The sequence below is a fragment of the Rhipicephalus sanguineus genome, chromosome 8 (genome assembly GCF_013339695.2).
Source record: "Rhipicephalus sanguineus isolate Rsan-2018 chromosome 8, BIME_Rsan_1.4, whole genome shotgun sequence".
Lineage (NCBI taxonomy): Eukaryota > Metazoa > Arthropoda > Arachnida > Ixodida > Ixodidae > Rhipicephalus > Rhipicephalus sanguineus.
This window is the reverse complement of record NC_051183.1, coordinates 73,641,105-73,657,290: the sequence shown is the minus strand read 5'-3', so window position 1 is coordinate 73,657,290 and position 16,186 is coordinate 73,641,105. Positions and strand designations below refer to the sequence as shown.

At 45.4% G+C, this 16,186-nt stretch overlaps 1 protein-coding gene and 1 long non-coding RNA gene across 2 annotated transcripts in view; both read right to left on the bottom strand.

The window, feature by feature from the left end:
* The window catches only part of LOC119402816 (uncharacterized), a 58,180-nt gene extending 53,336 nt beyond the window's left edge, over nt 1-4,844 (bottom strand). Inside the window, exon 1 of the mRNA XM_049418495.1 lies at nt 4,732-4,844. The gene's annotated coding sequence lies outside the window, so the exon portion shown is untranslated. The remainder of the gene's footprint in view (nt 1-4,731) is intronic.
* Nucleotides 4,845-10,266: 5,422 nt separating this feature from the next.
* Nucleotides 10,267-15,711, bottom strand: LOC119402815 (uncharacterized). Its single transcript, XR_005185943.2, has 3 exons — nt 15,640-15,711; nt 13,734-13,832; nt 10,267-10,465 (listed from the first exon to the last, which is right to left on the bottom strand). It is a non-coding gene; the product is annotated as an uncharacterized LOC119402815 (long non-coding RNA).
* Between the last annotated feature and the right edge of the window lie 475 nt (nt 15,712-16,186).

The following is a 16,186-nucleotide window of genomic DNA, read 5'->3' as shown; positions in this document are numbered from 1 at the left end:
CGCTAGCACTACTGGTTTGGTGACAGTGGACAGCCATGATCCTTACAGCCGACTTCCTTGCCCTTTCATCAATATTGTCCGCATGCCAAGAGATGATCACGTGCAAATAAAAATAAGCATACTAGCCAATCAACCGGCAACATGATTGCCCACACAATCTGCCCTCGAGAACAGCCCATCGGACGTTGCTGCAGTTTCTGCAATCAACTTCATTACTCTGAACTAGTTGTGCGCATGAGAGGAGGGGAAACGAGGGGAGCCATTCTGTTTTCCAATATCTAACATTTATTTATCATTTTTAAAGGAAGGAGCATGCTGAGTGCTTGCATATCACAATGATCACACACAGCCCATACAGCTTTCTGCTTCTAACTATAGGCTAAGGTGAATGCGGGGTTGATCAAAGTCCACAGCTACCAGGTTTCTATAGGGCTAAAAAAACACCTGTGTGCACGTTGACGAAGACGAGACGTTTGAAATTATTAGCGAATGCCCCTCTACAGCGTCTCTTGTAATCATATCGTGCGTGGTTATAATATACTATTGCTACTATATTTATTATTATTATTAACTATGTGATAACTGTCCCTTCGTTAGAAGCCAGCTCTCTTAGCAATCAGAATTACATTTTCTTAACTTAAGTCATTAAATGTAAAACGTCTAAAGATTTGAATTGTTCATGTTCCAGCGAGGCTGTCTCCGATCTTGCGCTGGAAGGAAGGAAGAAAGGAAAGAAGGAAAAACATTTATTAAGAGAAAGGGGGTTGTGATCCTTGGTCTGCAATTACCATCTAGCAGTGCTGGCTGCCCTCAGTCCAGGACGCCACAGGCAGTTGCCGCCCTGCGTGCCCTGTCGATCAAACTGATCTGATCATCAAGGTTATCGCTGGCCAGCAACTCCTCCTACCGCTCTACACTCGCTTGGTCAGTGGGGGGCAGGCCGGGGATGGCCCGGCAAGTCCATGTAGTATGTATTAATGTGGGTTTCTCACAGCACCATGGGCAGCGCGCAGGGTATTTTGTTGGGTGCATTTTATTGAGAAAATGTAAGTTCGGATATGTTCCGGTCTGGTTTAAGTGCCAGCTGGTAGCTTCCTCCTTTCTGAGCTTCTAATGGGACAGGGAGTAGATACGTCTGAGTCCCCTGCAGTCTTGTTGTGTACCCTCGAGCCCCCCTGTCTGCCTCCTGGTTCCCCTCCAGCCCCATATGGCCAGGCGTCCACATTATCCTGTGCAGGATGATGGGGTTTCGTGTGTCAAGAGTGTCGTTGGGATCTGGTACACCACAGAGAATGCTAATCACCGCTTGAGCGACTCGCCCATTCAAGAAATTTCTACAGGCCGCTTGAGAGTCCGTGACGATATCTAGTGATCGTCTTTGGTGGTTACCGTTGGCAATGGCCAAAGAGATGGCCGTTTCTTCAGCCTCCGTAATAGAAGAGCAGCGGATTAATGCACTGGCGATTTCGCGAAGACGGTGGTCGACCACCGTGGCTACAGCCTTATTGCGATTACCAGTGTAGAGCGCTGCATCTACATATCTTGCGCTCGTCTTACTTGAGTGTTGTTTCCGTAGAGCCTCGACTCGGGCCTCCCGCCTACCCTGATGGAGTTGAGGATCCATAATACGGGGTATGGGGGCAACCTAGCATGCTTGGAGGTTTGACGGAACAGGTTGTTGTTTAGCGATATCTCAAAGGGGGCCATATGCCCAAGGCGCCGCAGTAGGGCCCTGCCGGTAGAAGTCTGCGCGAGCCGGGAGAGTTGGGTGACCAGCCCTTAAGCTCCCTCTAGGAATCTCTAACAACAAACTTTTAAGTCTCGGCGTTCACAACACCTTTGAAGAGTTACGGGAAGCGCAACTGGCCATCTTGTGCTGGAGTTGGCGCTCGCTAGTCTTACAACCTGAAAGGTGAGATGGAGGCTCGGCGGAAAAGGGAAAGGGCTGGGCTTCGTTGAGAGCGGAGAGCGAAAGGATTGCTCAAAGGGGCAGTAGGTTAAGAGCGTCATTGTAAGCTCGATTGGATAGACGGTGTGGACGCCTAACAGAGTCTGGCGAACCAGGAAAGGACTTAAATTTAAAAAAAAAATTGGGAACAATCTAAGGCAGCCTGCGCTCTCTAGAATCATTGGAAAGGGGGCGAAGCTTCGTTGCCGTCTGTTTTCCTGGTGTGGGACTGGCGGCAATCTTAATATTTGCACTTCACTCATATTTAGGCCAAACAGTAGAGTGAAAAGAACGTTCATAGGTTGTACCGCAAGCGGGAAACGTACATGTTGCTCGCTTCTGGTGAAATTCTTTGTGCGTACATCTTCGTTAGCCATATTTATAAAGGTCATGTATAGGGATAGTATTCGCCAATAACTTTCGCCAATGTGCATGTCGGGACCAACGAGAAGCCAATGACTCGTGGTGTTTCACTTTCCTCAATACAGGTTTTCCCTTCAACTAACCAGACGCTCTGGGACCATAAAAGCTAACCATTCTGTTCACAACACGCTTTTATGTGAGTAATATTTTTACCTTTGTCACCCAGGAATAACTACGAAAATCTGCAATGATAAGCCTCCGTAGAGGATATGAATGAAGCACAATAGAACTTCTTGCAGTGCTCTAATATTTACATGAAAGCTTAGGGGCTCACTGTTGAAATGGCTATAATAAGTTGAAAATCGGACAGACATTTCTAATCGATGAAATATGAACTGACGCCACTGCACTCAGATTGTGTGTGTAACTCAATGTCTTATAGTATTGGTGCAACACACATTGCACAAAGGGAAGGCGAAATGTAGTGCTGACGTGTCTTTCCAGAACGTTTACCAAGAATAACCAAGATGATTTCGTTGACGGCAAAGCCTTGAAAAGCTCGGCGGACCGTCATATGTTACCCATCAGGCATACATGCTCAACTTTTGTGTTACGAAGAAAACTCAGAAAAAATTAGGTGCCCTTTACCTATCATGATAATATTATTACTCGCTGGGGTTTGACGCCTCATAACCATGATATGATTATAAGACACGGCGCAGTGCAGGGCACCGGAAATTTTGACCACCTGGGGTTCTTAACGTGCTACTGAATTTAAGTACACAGGCCTCTAGCATTTTCGCCTACATCAAAAATGCGGCCGCCGCCACCAGGATTAGATCCCGCGACCTGCGGGTCAACAGTCGAGCGCCTTCACCACTAGACCACCATGGGGGATGATTCCTTATAGGGAAAATAGGGTCAAGCTCCGCTTGGTGTGCGCGTGCCTGACGTACTACTTATCTTCATTTTCTTTCGCATTGCGCAATGCTACTTCTTAATGTCCAATCCCCTCCATGAAGACAATTGGACCTGCATCAACGTGCTTTTAGCAACGCAATACCTATTTTCTTACACGCAGCAACGATGGCAATGCGTGAAACAATTAAATGCAACAATGGTATGTGACAATGTGAAATGACAAGTGACTTCAATAAATGATCTGATTTCAATAACAGAAACGGCTGATCGCCGACGAGCCCAAGATCGAGAGAGCATCAGTTATTGCAAAACGGCTCTTACAAACACGCTTAGAAGAATTGAGCGTTGGGCAAGTTGGTATTGCATTCCGGATTGCATTTACTACAAATAGGCATGCGAGAAATACTAGATATACGCGTGTGACATGGGCACCTTCGAGGGCCTGTTTGTATACAGCTGCACATTTCCACACTGGCCGGCGCCTGATTTCTCGCGTTATGCCTTCGCAGCCACCAAAATCTGTAACTCAAAGCGGCTTCACCTAAAAACCGTCTTAAACGAGGGGCTGGGAGAACGGGGGATGTAACATATTGAAAACGGCGACACTTAAAGAGGATGGTGGTGCAGAGGGTATCATCCTATCGGCTCTCGTCAGCAGTTTTGGGTAAGGTCTGAATGGTCACTTGAGAATATATGAGAAGAGGTCAAGAAACTCTAGCAGTGCTATATAAGCGTACAATATAAGCGTATATACCAATGCTATATAATCAGTACTTCACCATTGCCGCTAAACGGCGACTTTTGCTTCCGCAAGCTACTGACTAAAGACTCACACAGCGGTGGAGCACAATGAGCCTGTCCGCTTCCGCCACTGGCCGCTAACTCTCGCGCCCCTTCTGACCGGTGGCGGCCATTTAAAGTTTTCTCTTTCATGCTACGGTAGGTCTTTGAAGCCATAGCGCTGATAAGACAGGGACCACAGAAAGAGGACAGGACGTTCATTGAAGCGCTATGGCTTCAATGAACGTAACAAATCAACTACCCCAAAAGTCTGTCCTCTTAGGGGTAGCTCCGACAAACGCCTTCTAACCGGCAATACTCGTTTTGTCTCTTCTCTTTTAACGCTAATACATGCTGTCGCGAACAAGCGCTTTCTAGTCAACGGCAGCCAATCCATCCATCGCCTCACTTGTCTCGCTGCTGCAGCTGCACACGCTCACCGCCGGTTTCTCACAGACGGAGCGTGCATTGTCTCTCTTCTATTCCGGCCATATGTAGTGGCTATGATCGGTGTTTATCGCTCCCTTTTCTAGCCGCTACCTGTTGGCTCTGATCGACGCCTGCTGATCAGCCGCACTCGTTTGCAGTTGGGGACTCGCGCCGTTAGGGCGCCAAATATTGCTACAAACCTGCTTAATATGTACCTGCAAACGGTCAGATTATTTTCGTTCGAGAAGGGTAAGCCAGAATGGAGATGTAGCCCTCGACTGCACACTTACCGAACCAAGCCGACTAGTGCTTCGTCAGATTGGATAGAACGCACGACCGATTACCTTCCTTTTTCAGTATTCGCTACTCTAAGTCGATGCTCAATTGAGCATTATTAAAAAAAGCCTTCCCACGTTCTAAGATTCCTGGAAACCTTGTTTGCCATTTAGCCACTAATGCCAGCACAAGATATCGTATACAATTCGTCATGAGCCAAAATATTTATATGACATTTGTGATTCCAAAAGATAAAGTTCACCGGATTGAAAAGAGCAACACGTGTCGCAGCTTGAAGAAAAAATGGAGGGTACTTCTTATCTGGAGTCATTTCTTCTAAGCAATAGTAACAGTAGCACGTCATGATGAATTGTACTCTGAAATGTTTCGCGTATTCTTTATTCCGGTGTGCAGAAATCGAACAGCCTTCTGATGTTTTACTTCAGTGGACTTCCAGCAACAAGGCCCGGTAGGCATATAAAAAACATCTGTCAGGAATTTCCGTTAGGCGCACTTTCATAAAGTGGGAACCGTTGGAGCGTTTCATGGACATATTAGCATTCATGAATTATTTTGTTACTCCTAATAATATGCGGCGGTCGCATTTCGATGGAGGCGAAATGGTAGAGGCCCGTGTACTTAGATTTAGGTGCATGTTAAAGAACACCAGATGGTCGAAATTTCCGGAGCCCTCCACTACGGCGTCTCTCATAATCATATCGTGGTTTTGGGACGTAAAACCCCAGATATTATTATTAATATGAGTACGTTAAATGCGTCAGCACTACCCAACCATTTAACCCCACCATTCAATATTAATCAGCGCTAGTAATGCGTGAATAAATTCCTACAGGCTTCACACAAGCTAACCACTCTTTTCAAATGTTTTGCTGTTCTAATGTATATGTGGCGTCCTTTATACTTTCATATCCTCGCTCATATACCTAGCATCACTAGAGACCAGAATGTGCTTGCAAAGCGTTTTGCAACAGCGAGCTCAGAAAAACAAAGATGCCTGATCCCTCTGTCATAGGAATGGGTGTAACACGAAAGTGAAACGCGTCGTCACAGAAGTAGTTCATTCTTTATAGTGCACTGGTATATCAGAGCTTGTACAATCTCTACTGTTGTTTGGCAGATATAGCACCGCTTGATGTGGACGCACTCAAGTTGACACCTAGTGGCACATCTACATCGCGACGACTAACGTCAATGATTATGATTTAACCCTTGCGGTAGCTGAAGCTCTTAACATATACGTGGATACCACATATGGCGAATCCGCCGCAAGGGTGGCATCAACAAGCACCTAATCAACACTGATACTAGATATACACTCCTTCAAAGCGCCGTGAAATGCGAAGAGAAACGCTACGCCCTTTATAATATTTGAATAAATCAAATCTCATAAATTATCCCTATTAGCAGTCTAAAATAATTATGATTATCATGAGTAAGCATCCTAAGGTCAGACCTCCTCTCCCGACGAGCGTATCTTCAAGGATCCACGCTTGCTGACGTGTCTGCCTTATTTCTGGCGCTTTGATGGTGAAGAAATCAATCGCAGCTGGTAAAGATGAAACTCATCATTAGGCGAACTTTTGCCCCAAAAGAGAGTGACACTCAAAGCATAGGCTTGCGCAGGGTTCCCCTTCAGGGGGGGGGGTGAAGGGGGGTGAAAGTTCATCGCAGTGCCCCCCTTCCTAATGCGGGAAGGTATGGGCCAGACTTTGCACCTCTTTCTTAGGTGATTAAAGGGGGCGGCTTCCCCCCTGCATCCCCTCCCCCGGCGCATGCCTATGACTCAAAGTGCAATAATATCGGCGCACAAAGTCGTCCGTCGTCAAATAATCTGGTAGTCGGTGAAATAATCTGGTCGTCGGTGTGTACGTCCTTTGGCGCTGCTTTCCGTTTTTCTGTCAGATATCACGTTGGCGGAAGCCGTAATGTGCTTCTGAGAGCAACGAACCCTGAAACGGTTTAAAGACGCAATTAACCGGGCTTTCTGTGGACAGGCTCGTCAGAGATTCAAATCCTTGATCAATCATGAACCTATTCCTCCAAACCACAGCAGCGCCTCAGGCTGCTGCATTCATGAACCAACGTGCCAGAAGTTATGCTCCTCGAATCGCTAAGGTTCGGTCAGATACCCATGGGAGGAGAGCAGGTTAAGCAGCAACAATCATAGAAACTCGTGCTGGTTCGCGAAGAAAACTTCGCTCTAAAGCGGGGTTGTTGCAGGCAGCCCAATTTCTTTCAAACTGGACACATGAAATGACATTAACTTTCTAATGCCAAGTGTTTTAATGTCAGTTTTTTCCTATCACACGGAGAAACGATGTGCTATTTGCCTGAATGTCATAGCTATCTATGCGTTCGCCAGAACACACTCTCGTCGTTGTAGCGCGCGCAGAAAGCAGATTTGAAACATCTGCAACAGCATCTATTACTTCAAAAATATTTAATGCATTACTCTTAGCAACAACGCTCATGCCTGAAGTTGCACATAAAGAACTTAACGCAGGCGTCGAAGTGGATTCGACAAGCCAGGTCCCTTGTTAATTCTGGGCTTTGGATCAAATACGCAGTGACTAATGTTTCCTATTGTCCTTTTTAAAGTTTGGAAAGGAATAAACCGATGCTGAGTACGCCAAAATATGCTTATTTCCACATTTTACTTGTATGGAAGGCCTACTGGACTTTCAAACCAGTGTTCACCCTTTCATTATTGTGAAAGAGGGTCGCAGTACAAAGCGCCTTGTTCAGTAGGATTTTTTGGCTAGTGCTTCCCTAAATTGCGCTGCATTAAACAATGAATTTAGGGGATATGATCTGTTATTCCGTCCTCTATCCAGTTATTTCAGCAGAAACGTCGTAGCAAAGGTGAACCAATTTGCACTCCATTACATGCATATAAATTTGGGTTCACATTCACGAAATAGTCATGATCGCATGCGCGTTGGTGGTCCTTTATTAAAGGAAGTCTAGTAACATTTTTTAACTTGTAGGGAAAATCCTCCTGGATACCGAGAAGTGCTTAGTGAGCTCGATATATGTTGTGAAAATTTGCGAGTTATCCCCTTTACAGTAAGACCACATGGCCGGGGAGGCACGGTTGGTGAGCTCTCCCGCCACTTCATGTGCTGCTTCATTGAGATTGGGAGGGCCTATAGCATATTTCATCCCAAGCTACATGTTAGAGCGTGCGCCTTGGAATCGGCTGCTGGCCTTTGGTTTCTCTTCATCACCGGCTGCGGAATCGCGCGTGTCTTATTGCCAACTGTGCCAGTTTTCGCGCACCTATTCTCATGGGCGTGCGCAGGGTACCCGATCAGGGGGGGGGGGGGGGGCGATGGTTTATCGCAGCACCCCCATATAAATCAAAGTATGAGATAGACTTCGCGCCCCTCCTTTATATGACTAGAGGGGGCGGCCACCCCTCCTGCCCCCGCCCCTTCCCCCCCCCCCTCCCTGCGCATGCCTATGCCTATTCCACAGCTACTGAAGATGATGCAGCAGGCAGCCTGTCCCTTTGGCAATTGCAATTGCAAACTATAACCGGTACCTTCTAACGGGCAGTGACCGTCTCTTCTTTCCAGTTTTCAAGCGAAGCTTGTTGGGACCCACATATTTCGGTGGCGGTGCTGTAAGCGAAACCCGGCGCCGGCGAGCGTACAGAAATGCGGCCTTCGAAGCTGCGAGGGTCACATGCGAATTTTCCAATAATTGATGCTGTCGCCTTCGTGGGCTTTTCCGCGATCAGTCCTTTCTTAATGGCAATCTGATCTTTTATCGAGGTGACTTAGCTTTTCATTGTTTCCTGGATATGAAAGCACGATCCTCGTTGTTGCCTGTAGCAACTAAAGCGTTGGGCTGCTGATACACGTGCTTGAAGGTCCACTTCCCCGCATGGAGGAAGGAAGCAGTTAAGATTGCACAATGCGACAGAAAGGAAGAAATAAAGAAAGAATGCAAGCAAGCAAGCAAGAAAGAACGAAAGAAAGAAATAAAAGCGCCAGGCCAGCGCGGGAAGCGCAGCACAGTACCTAGCGAAAGCTCGAAGAGCGGCATTTCTAGAGCCCGTTATAAACTATGTTGTGGCTGCTAATACAAGTACACAAGCAACGTACCCACTACGCCACAAATCATAATGCTTGTGATGTTGGGAAGCATCCACCACGACATTACTCGTCATTCTGCGGACAAGCGTTATGTGCAGTTTCTTTATGCGACGGCTGATGACGATGAAGAATTATGGCAGTGCCTTTTGTAATGGGTTGGAAGCTTTAAAGGACCCACTAGTTACGTAATTCGCATTGTGTGACGCCCGGTCATTATTTCACTTTCCCACCACGCTTTTTAACATACGCTAACGTGAGAAAGAGATAGACAGAGGGAATTAGCTTTATTGAGACACTGAGGAAAAGGATTATGGGAGCCTTATGCGATTCCTTGGCAACCAATAGAAGTGCACTTGCGAGGAACCCGCTACGCTATAAATAAGCACAATTTTTGTGAAGTAGGGAAGCAGCCACTATGCAATTTTTTGTCATTCTGCGCAGAACCGTGGTACCTGCTAAGGACCTGCAAGACATTAGGTGCACTTTGTTGATGCTGTGGCTGATGACGATGGAGAATTATAGACGCATCGTTTACTAAGCCTTCCACATCGTGAGTGGCTACAGAAAGGGGCCGCCTTTTAGTGCGCGTCCGAAGAAAAATGTAGGAGCGTTGCTTTAAGCGTGCCCTTCGGGCAATCTCGCGGGTGATACGACACAAACTGAAGCACCTCCGAGGTCTGCGTGCCGTTAGCGTTAAATGGTGTATATAAATAGCTCGCCGTTGTTATGCTAAACAGCCGGAGGCACGTAGACGAGTTGTTTAAGGCAGCGCGCTGCGGAGCGAGAGGCCGAAGGTTCGAATGCCGATATTGCGCTTCGGAATTTGTTTCTTCTGATTAGATTTTTCTTTGTGGATTTTACTTATATATATATACATATACATATCCGGGACATGACGGCGTCGACAAACGGCGACGGCAAAAACCAACCGAGTGTGTCCATATAATTGCTTTCGCAATAAAATCTCCAAATTACATGTGCCCTACTAGTGTTCACATGGGAAGAGAAGTTTCACACCACGACGCCCGTCTGTGTTCGTGTATTTTTAATAATGAGAAAGTTGAAGTGGTGGTGGCTGGAGATATCAGGAGTGTGGCTGCGTTAGCACAAAAGACAAGATGTGAGCGAAGCCGTTTTTGGAAACACAAAGAAAAGCAATCACGAAACAGAACTGGTTGTTCAATGCAGGCACGCTTTGTATTTATTTAATTTTGACGCTGCTGTAAGCATGACCACATTTTAATGAAAACAACGAAAAGCCCTTTTCTATTACGACGTCTCCGGTAATGTCAAAGAAGGTTAAGGTGCAGGCGATTAATAGAAAAGGAAATCATTGCAGTTGGCTTTAGCAAGTAGCGAGAAAAATGTAAAATCAGTAGTTTGCGGTATGCTTGCAAAATTTAAGAGCATATGCTGAGTCATGGCGCATCTGCGTTGCTTAGTGTAAAGCCACACTGACTGCCGCTAATAGTATGCATTACTTGAGGCATACTATCACAGCAGCCATCGCATTTAGCGTGAGAATCGAAACCGCAGCGACTTGATATGTATTCATATACCTCCAGACAGTCATCAGTGTCGTTGTTTTGGACGTTTTCATGCTGCCACAAAAAGAAAATTGGATTGTCTGAAATGGAGAAAGATATCAAAGATGAAAGTCGCTGCTACGTAGAAGTGAATTACATCGTATAAATTGCAGAACAAGTGCGTCACTATTTAGTGTTTAGTAAATCAATATCGCGAAAAGGCCGTCAAGATACGCGACATAAAAACAACATGCAGAAGGCAAACAGCATGAGAGCATTGGCCACGCAGACATGTTCTCCATGCGTGCTAGGGAAATCAGCGCTACACAAGACACAAGACACGGATACACAAGACGTGAAGGACGCAGCACGAGCGCTGTTGAACAACTGAAATTTGTTGAAAGAAAAAAAATGGGGGACCCTAAAGCTTCGCCTTTAAGAGTTGAACGCGATAGCGAAATCCGGCCCACAGTGCGCACTTCAACCACTAAGTGCATACTTAATAATGTGTGTTGTCACACACGCACACATACACACACACGCACGCACACACACACGCACACACACACACACACACACACACACACACACACACACACACACACACACACACACACACACACACACACACACACACACACACACACACACACATGCGCGCGCGCTATGTATCTATATTAATGGTACAGGCACTGCTACAGGTTTTCGATGTAAAGCACTTCCCTTTGCTACAGTCGAGACATATTTCTCACAGTGCCTCACAGATGGCAGCACATTATCTAATGTTTGCTGTTTGCTTGATCAATGCCTCCTCTAGAAAGGAGCATGTCCTCCGAGATGGCGGGGACGCCACGCGCCCGCCATCTCGGAGGGCATAAAAGGAGACGTTGGCTTGATATGTTTTCCGCTAAATGGACATATTTGTCCATTTTTTGGGCTCTTTGAAAGTTTGTGTGTGTTTTTAGCGCTGATGGCTGCACTATCCCTGCTTTTTTCGAAGCATAGCGTCGCGCAAAAAAACGTTGTTTCATGGCCTCGCCAATGCGCCTACAAATCACCGAATGGGCTCATTTTCGTCATCACACCTGCCGAACAAAATGCGTTAAGGAGACTCCTTCCGCTACATGACATTTATATACGGTTTTTTCCCGAAGCAGTTGCAAGTAACATTGTGGCCCTGTGGTAGGACACCTGCTTGCCCCGCAAACGGCCCGGGTTCGATCCTCAATGGGACCGAAGATGTTTATTTTATTTGCAGTCACGGAAGATTTTGCGCTCACAAGCGACGTAGCGACGCCGACACCGACGGCGGCATTTCTGCGAAACGAGCTCTCTAACGCTATCACGTTAATAGGAGTGCACGAAAAACCAACACCATGCGTGTGCTCGTGGACGCTGCTAGGCGCAATAGCTTGGAGCTCACGCCTGCGGGGAGGCATCCTCTTCCAGAATATGCATCATATATTGTGCACGAATAAATGCTGTGATATCATGTAAAGGCACGAGGGTGTAGATGTAGAGAATTAGCCACGCATGCAAAAGGTTCGTGTTTCGAATTGAGGTGCCGCATAGTTCTGTAGCGGATTTTAAAAAATTAAAAACATCAGTCTTGACGGAATTGTGTATCGAGGCCTGGAGTGCAGCCTCATACCAGTCAACACAGCCGGTAATGCACTCCCTCACCGGACAAGCACTGGGCATCATGGTGCTGTACTTGGCCACTACCTCCCATATGACTACGCCGTCAACCCTCGGCCCTCACTCCCCAGCGGCTGCGCACCAACAGAAAAAGGCAGTGGTCAGACCTGTGAAGGAGCGGGTGGAGGTTGCCTACGATCTGGGTACGGACATGCAGCCATTGTAATCTGAGCCTGGAAACGTTTACAGCTAGAACCTTATCTAGAAAGACGAGTTCAGCCGTGCTATTCCAGCGTCTACTTGGTGCTAAATAGGGTGTGTAAGAGGGCCCAGTGAGGCTAAGAGGACAGATGAATCTTTTACAATGATTAACAAAAGACACGTTCTCTATGTAATCGTGGCTTACCTGAAAGGGGACAACTAGGGTTGGTGTTCCTTGTAAAAAAATGTAGTTGGAAACATAGAGGAATACTACAGCATTAATAAGAGGGTGGCAGGTCTCGCGATTAACTATAATAAACGATATACAAAATGAACACCGTAGAAGTCAATGCGCCCACATTCATCGATGCTGACCAGTCAGTTGAAGCTTTCTATGAGGACGCTCACTTGGCGCCCACTGCAGGGAATATTGGTGTAAGCCTTTTTTTTTAGGATGCCATGGTCATTGCGCGACACCGGCAGCGAAGGTTACGCGAAATAGTAGAAGCATTCCATCATTTTTTAGGGAGGCGGGGTGGGGGGGCTGGGGGGAGGCACGCACACTGATGTGCAGAACTCGTTAGATCTATTTTATCTTTGCATTTTTCTGTAAACTTCAGTTATGAGTTTGCGCCAGTTCCGTGTCCTTCTTTTCCTCTATGGTCCAGAAACATCGTTAAGCGTAGACGTAAAAGATTCAAGTATATCTGGGTCCCTCCATTTGTGTGATTAGCTGGAGCTTAAAGGGACAGCACACTGCGAAATGTTCTCCTACCTTTAGAAATTCGGCTTGACTGATTAGACATGGCGTTGCTTATTTACGTGTAAATTTAGAGGCGCCACCTCTAAATATTGAATAAAACGGCGGCAAAAAGATTAACATCGTTTTACTGAGGTGCTCACACAGTGCAGTAATATCTTTTTCTCATGAAATTTATAGCTTCATCATTATTAAGCAGGATTCCCTCACCCCAGAGACACCATTTTTCTTCCGCCCAACCGCACCTCACACCGTCTGTTTAATAATCTCAGTGTTCAACGCTTACATGGTACCACTAAAGCATTCAACAAACCCTTCCTACCCTCTGCTATTGATCTATGGAACGCGCTGCCCGAACAAATAGTAAATGAACAAGACTCCAATAAATTTAGGCACATACTTTCATGTTTTCTCAACCGGTAATCTGCCACCATTACAGTGCTATTTCATGTGCTATTCTTTTTCTAACGGCATTTATACCACTTGTTCTACTTATTGCACTGCCTTTGCTTCGCTTTTGTAATTGAAATCATGGATTCTGTATTTTGCAAACATTTCGTTTTTTTAGCAGGGCATAATAATGACCATGCTGTTATTGATGCTTTAGTCCCCCCTTATTTAATACTCTGAAAAGGGCCTTTAGGGGTCAATACATCATGATTCATGGTATACAGCGAAATCAGCTTCCAAAAATTATAGGCCATTACGTAAATACACCTCGACAAAAATAAAACACTGCTTCCATGACTTTATACAACAGCGTGCCTTACCTAAGAACATTGTCTTGTCGTCGCGTAAAATAATGCAGCTTGTCGTGACATAGATAACGGTGTATACGGGATCCACAATTGTGGGAAGTGGATCGGAACCTGCAAGAAAAAACGAGTCTTGAAAAACTTCTTACTGCTAGAATCCACGAAAGAACAAAATAACAAGGTCACCGTCTGAAGACGATACCTGCGCGGACTTTTTATTATGTGACAAAAATATTTCACCTTTACGCTGCTGAAAGGCGCGACCTTATTGGTCTCCGCAACGTTACTTCAGCAATAGAGTCTCGTTCGCAATGCCTAGCTATCACCAACCGATATTACTTGAACAACTATTTCGACGACTAGATTCTGAAGAGTACCAACGGGAGTTTAACGTGTACCTACGTAAGAACTATTGAATAGAAAGAACAGCCTGTGTGTCCATATCTATCTATCTATCTATCTATCTATCTATCTATCTATCTATCTATCTATCTATCTATCTATCTATCTATCTATCTATCTATCTATCTATCTATCTATCTATCTATCTGTCTGTCTGTCTGTCTGTCTGTCTGTCTGTCTGTCTGTCTGTCTGTCTGTCTGTCTGTCTGTCTGTCTGTCTGTCTGTCTATCTATCTATCTATCTATCTATCTATCTATCTATCTATCTATCTATCTATCTATCTATCTATCTATCTATCTATCTATCTATGTATCTATCTATCGGACTGACTGGCTAGTGCAAATCAGCTCTGCGGAATCCTGCAAGGTGGCGGAAGGGTTAGTAAAGAGAACCGTCGCTCCACCTTACGAGATTACGGAGAACTGATTTGCAATATTATGCGTCCATGTGATTCAAGATGTGGATGAATTCATCCTCGCGCCACCAATAGCTAGCGTCCTTGTTAGTTCTATTTGCAGAGCGACCGCCCGGAAAGGCGCTGGTCCGGGGTTTGATCTCCCGATCAGCGCCTTTGTCATGAACATGGATGTTCAAGACATGCATTGGGTAACTATCATGACAGCTATGACTAATTGCATGATGCAAACGTCGTGATGCTGTGTTAGACCGCTTGACTGCTGTTCCGGCTCGACCCCTGTTTCTATAAGATCACGCTTGAGAAGTCACGTGAGTGTCTGTACCGCACGCCACGTTTATAGAGCCACGGTTATGCGTCTTTGAAAGCTTTCGCCTTAAAAAAGGTCAGCGTAGTCTAATTCAGGAGATAGTAGATAAACCGTGTAGAAAGAAGCACGATGGAGGTGAAGCACACTTCGGGTCCTGCGTCACTAGTAACAATATTAAATAGCAACAATAAACAAAACATCTCATGGTCCAATTAGCTTTACTAGAAGGGTTTGAAGACTCAAATAGCATAGCGCAACTTAACAAAACACGTTGCGGGGCTAGTTGGTGATACATTCTTATTTAAAAATTTTAGCGCTACATTATAGGAGGACAAGAAAAAGGTGCATGACAGGACGGGCGCTGACTCTAATTATTTTTATTGAAACAGCCACTTTTATAGCTATAAAATGCTGTGCGGTTGTTTCAATAAAAATAGTTGGAGTCAGCGCCCGTCCTTTCATGTACCTTCTCCTTGTCCTCGTCTAATGTAGCGCTACAATTTTAAATAAGAGCATAGCGCGAAAAACGACAAACATAAAAAAGGGAAGCAGACAACTGACTTCTATTTTCAGTGTTGGTCATTCTTTTTATTTTATTTTTTGCGGTGTGCTCCTATAGTGTTCATGAATAGCCATTGTCTTTTCTTCTATAGAAGGGTTAAGTTTGTAATGTATGGCCGTAACTAGCGCCAAATGATCAAAACAATACATGCACGCTTGTCTAACCCTGTGTGATATGCTGGTTGTCCGCATTCACAAAGTATAATAGCTTCTCAGATTTGTAAGTTCTAACCTGTAGGGCGGACGTCAAGGAGGCTTACTCCAGTTCCATCTCGAGAAGAAAGAGCAACCTCGATTTTGCTGAAACAACAAAGAATCAACAATGCTTTCATGATGTCGCAGAACAACGTTATATAGATTTTCAGTACAACATGCTTCGTGAATTTAGTCATTGCTATAATTTTTTACTGTTTTTATTAATTGCACATAACTATAGACGACCGGCCGTTGCATCAGCTGAACGTTTGTGGAGCCAAATTGTCTATGTTTGAGACGACGTTATGACAGTGGAAAAAAAAATGTTGCAGTGGCTTTGCTCGGCTAGGCCAGGATAGCGTAGGGTTAGCAAAAGTTCTGCTGATTATTCTTAGCTTTCCTGATTTCTCGGATAAGCTTGATTATCATGCTTACTGCTGCTCCAATGACACACACACGGTATACGTATTATGTGGCACATATATATTTTTTGTGCTATGCAACTACTTCGGAATCCGATGAGCTAAGCTTCCCCGCTATTCTGCGCCGTTGAGCAGCATTTGCGCTATCCTTCTCCATGGCTA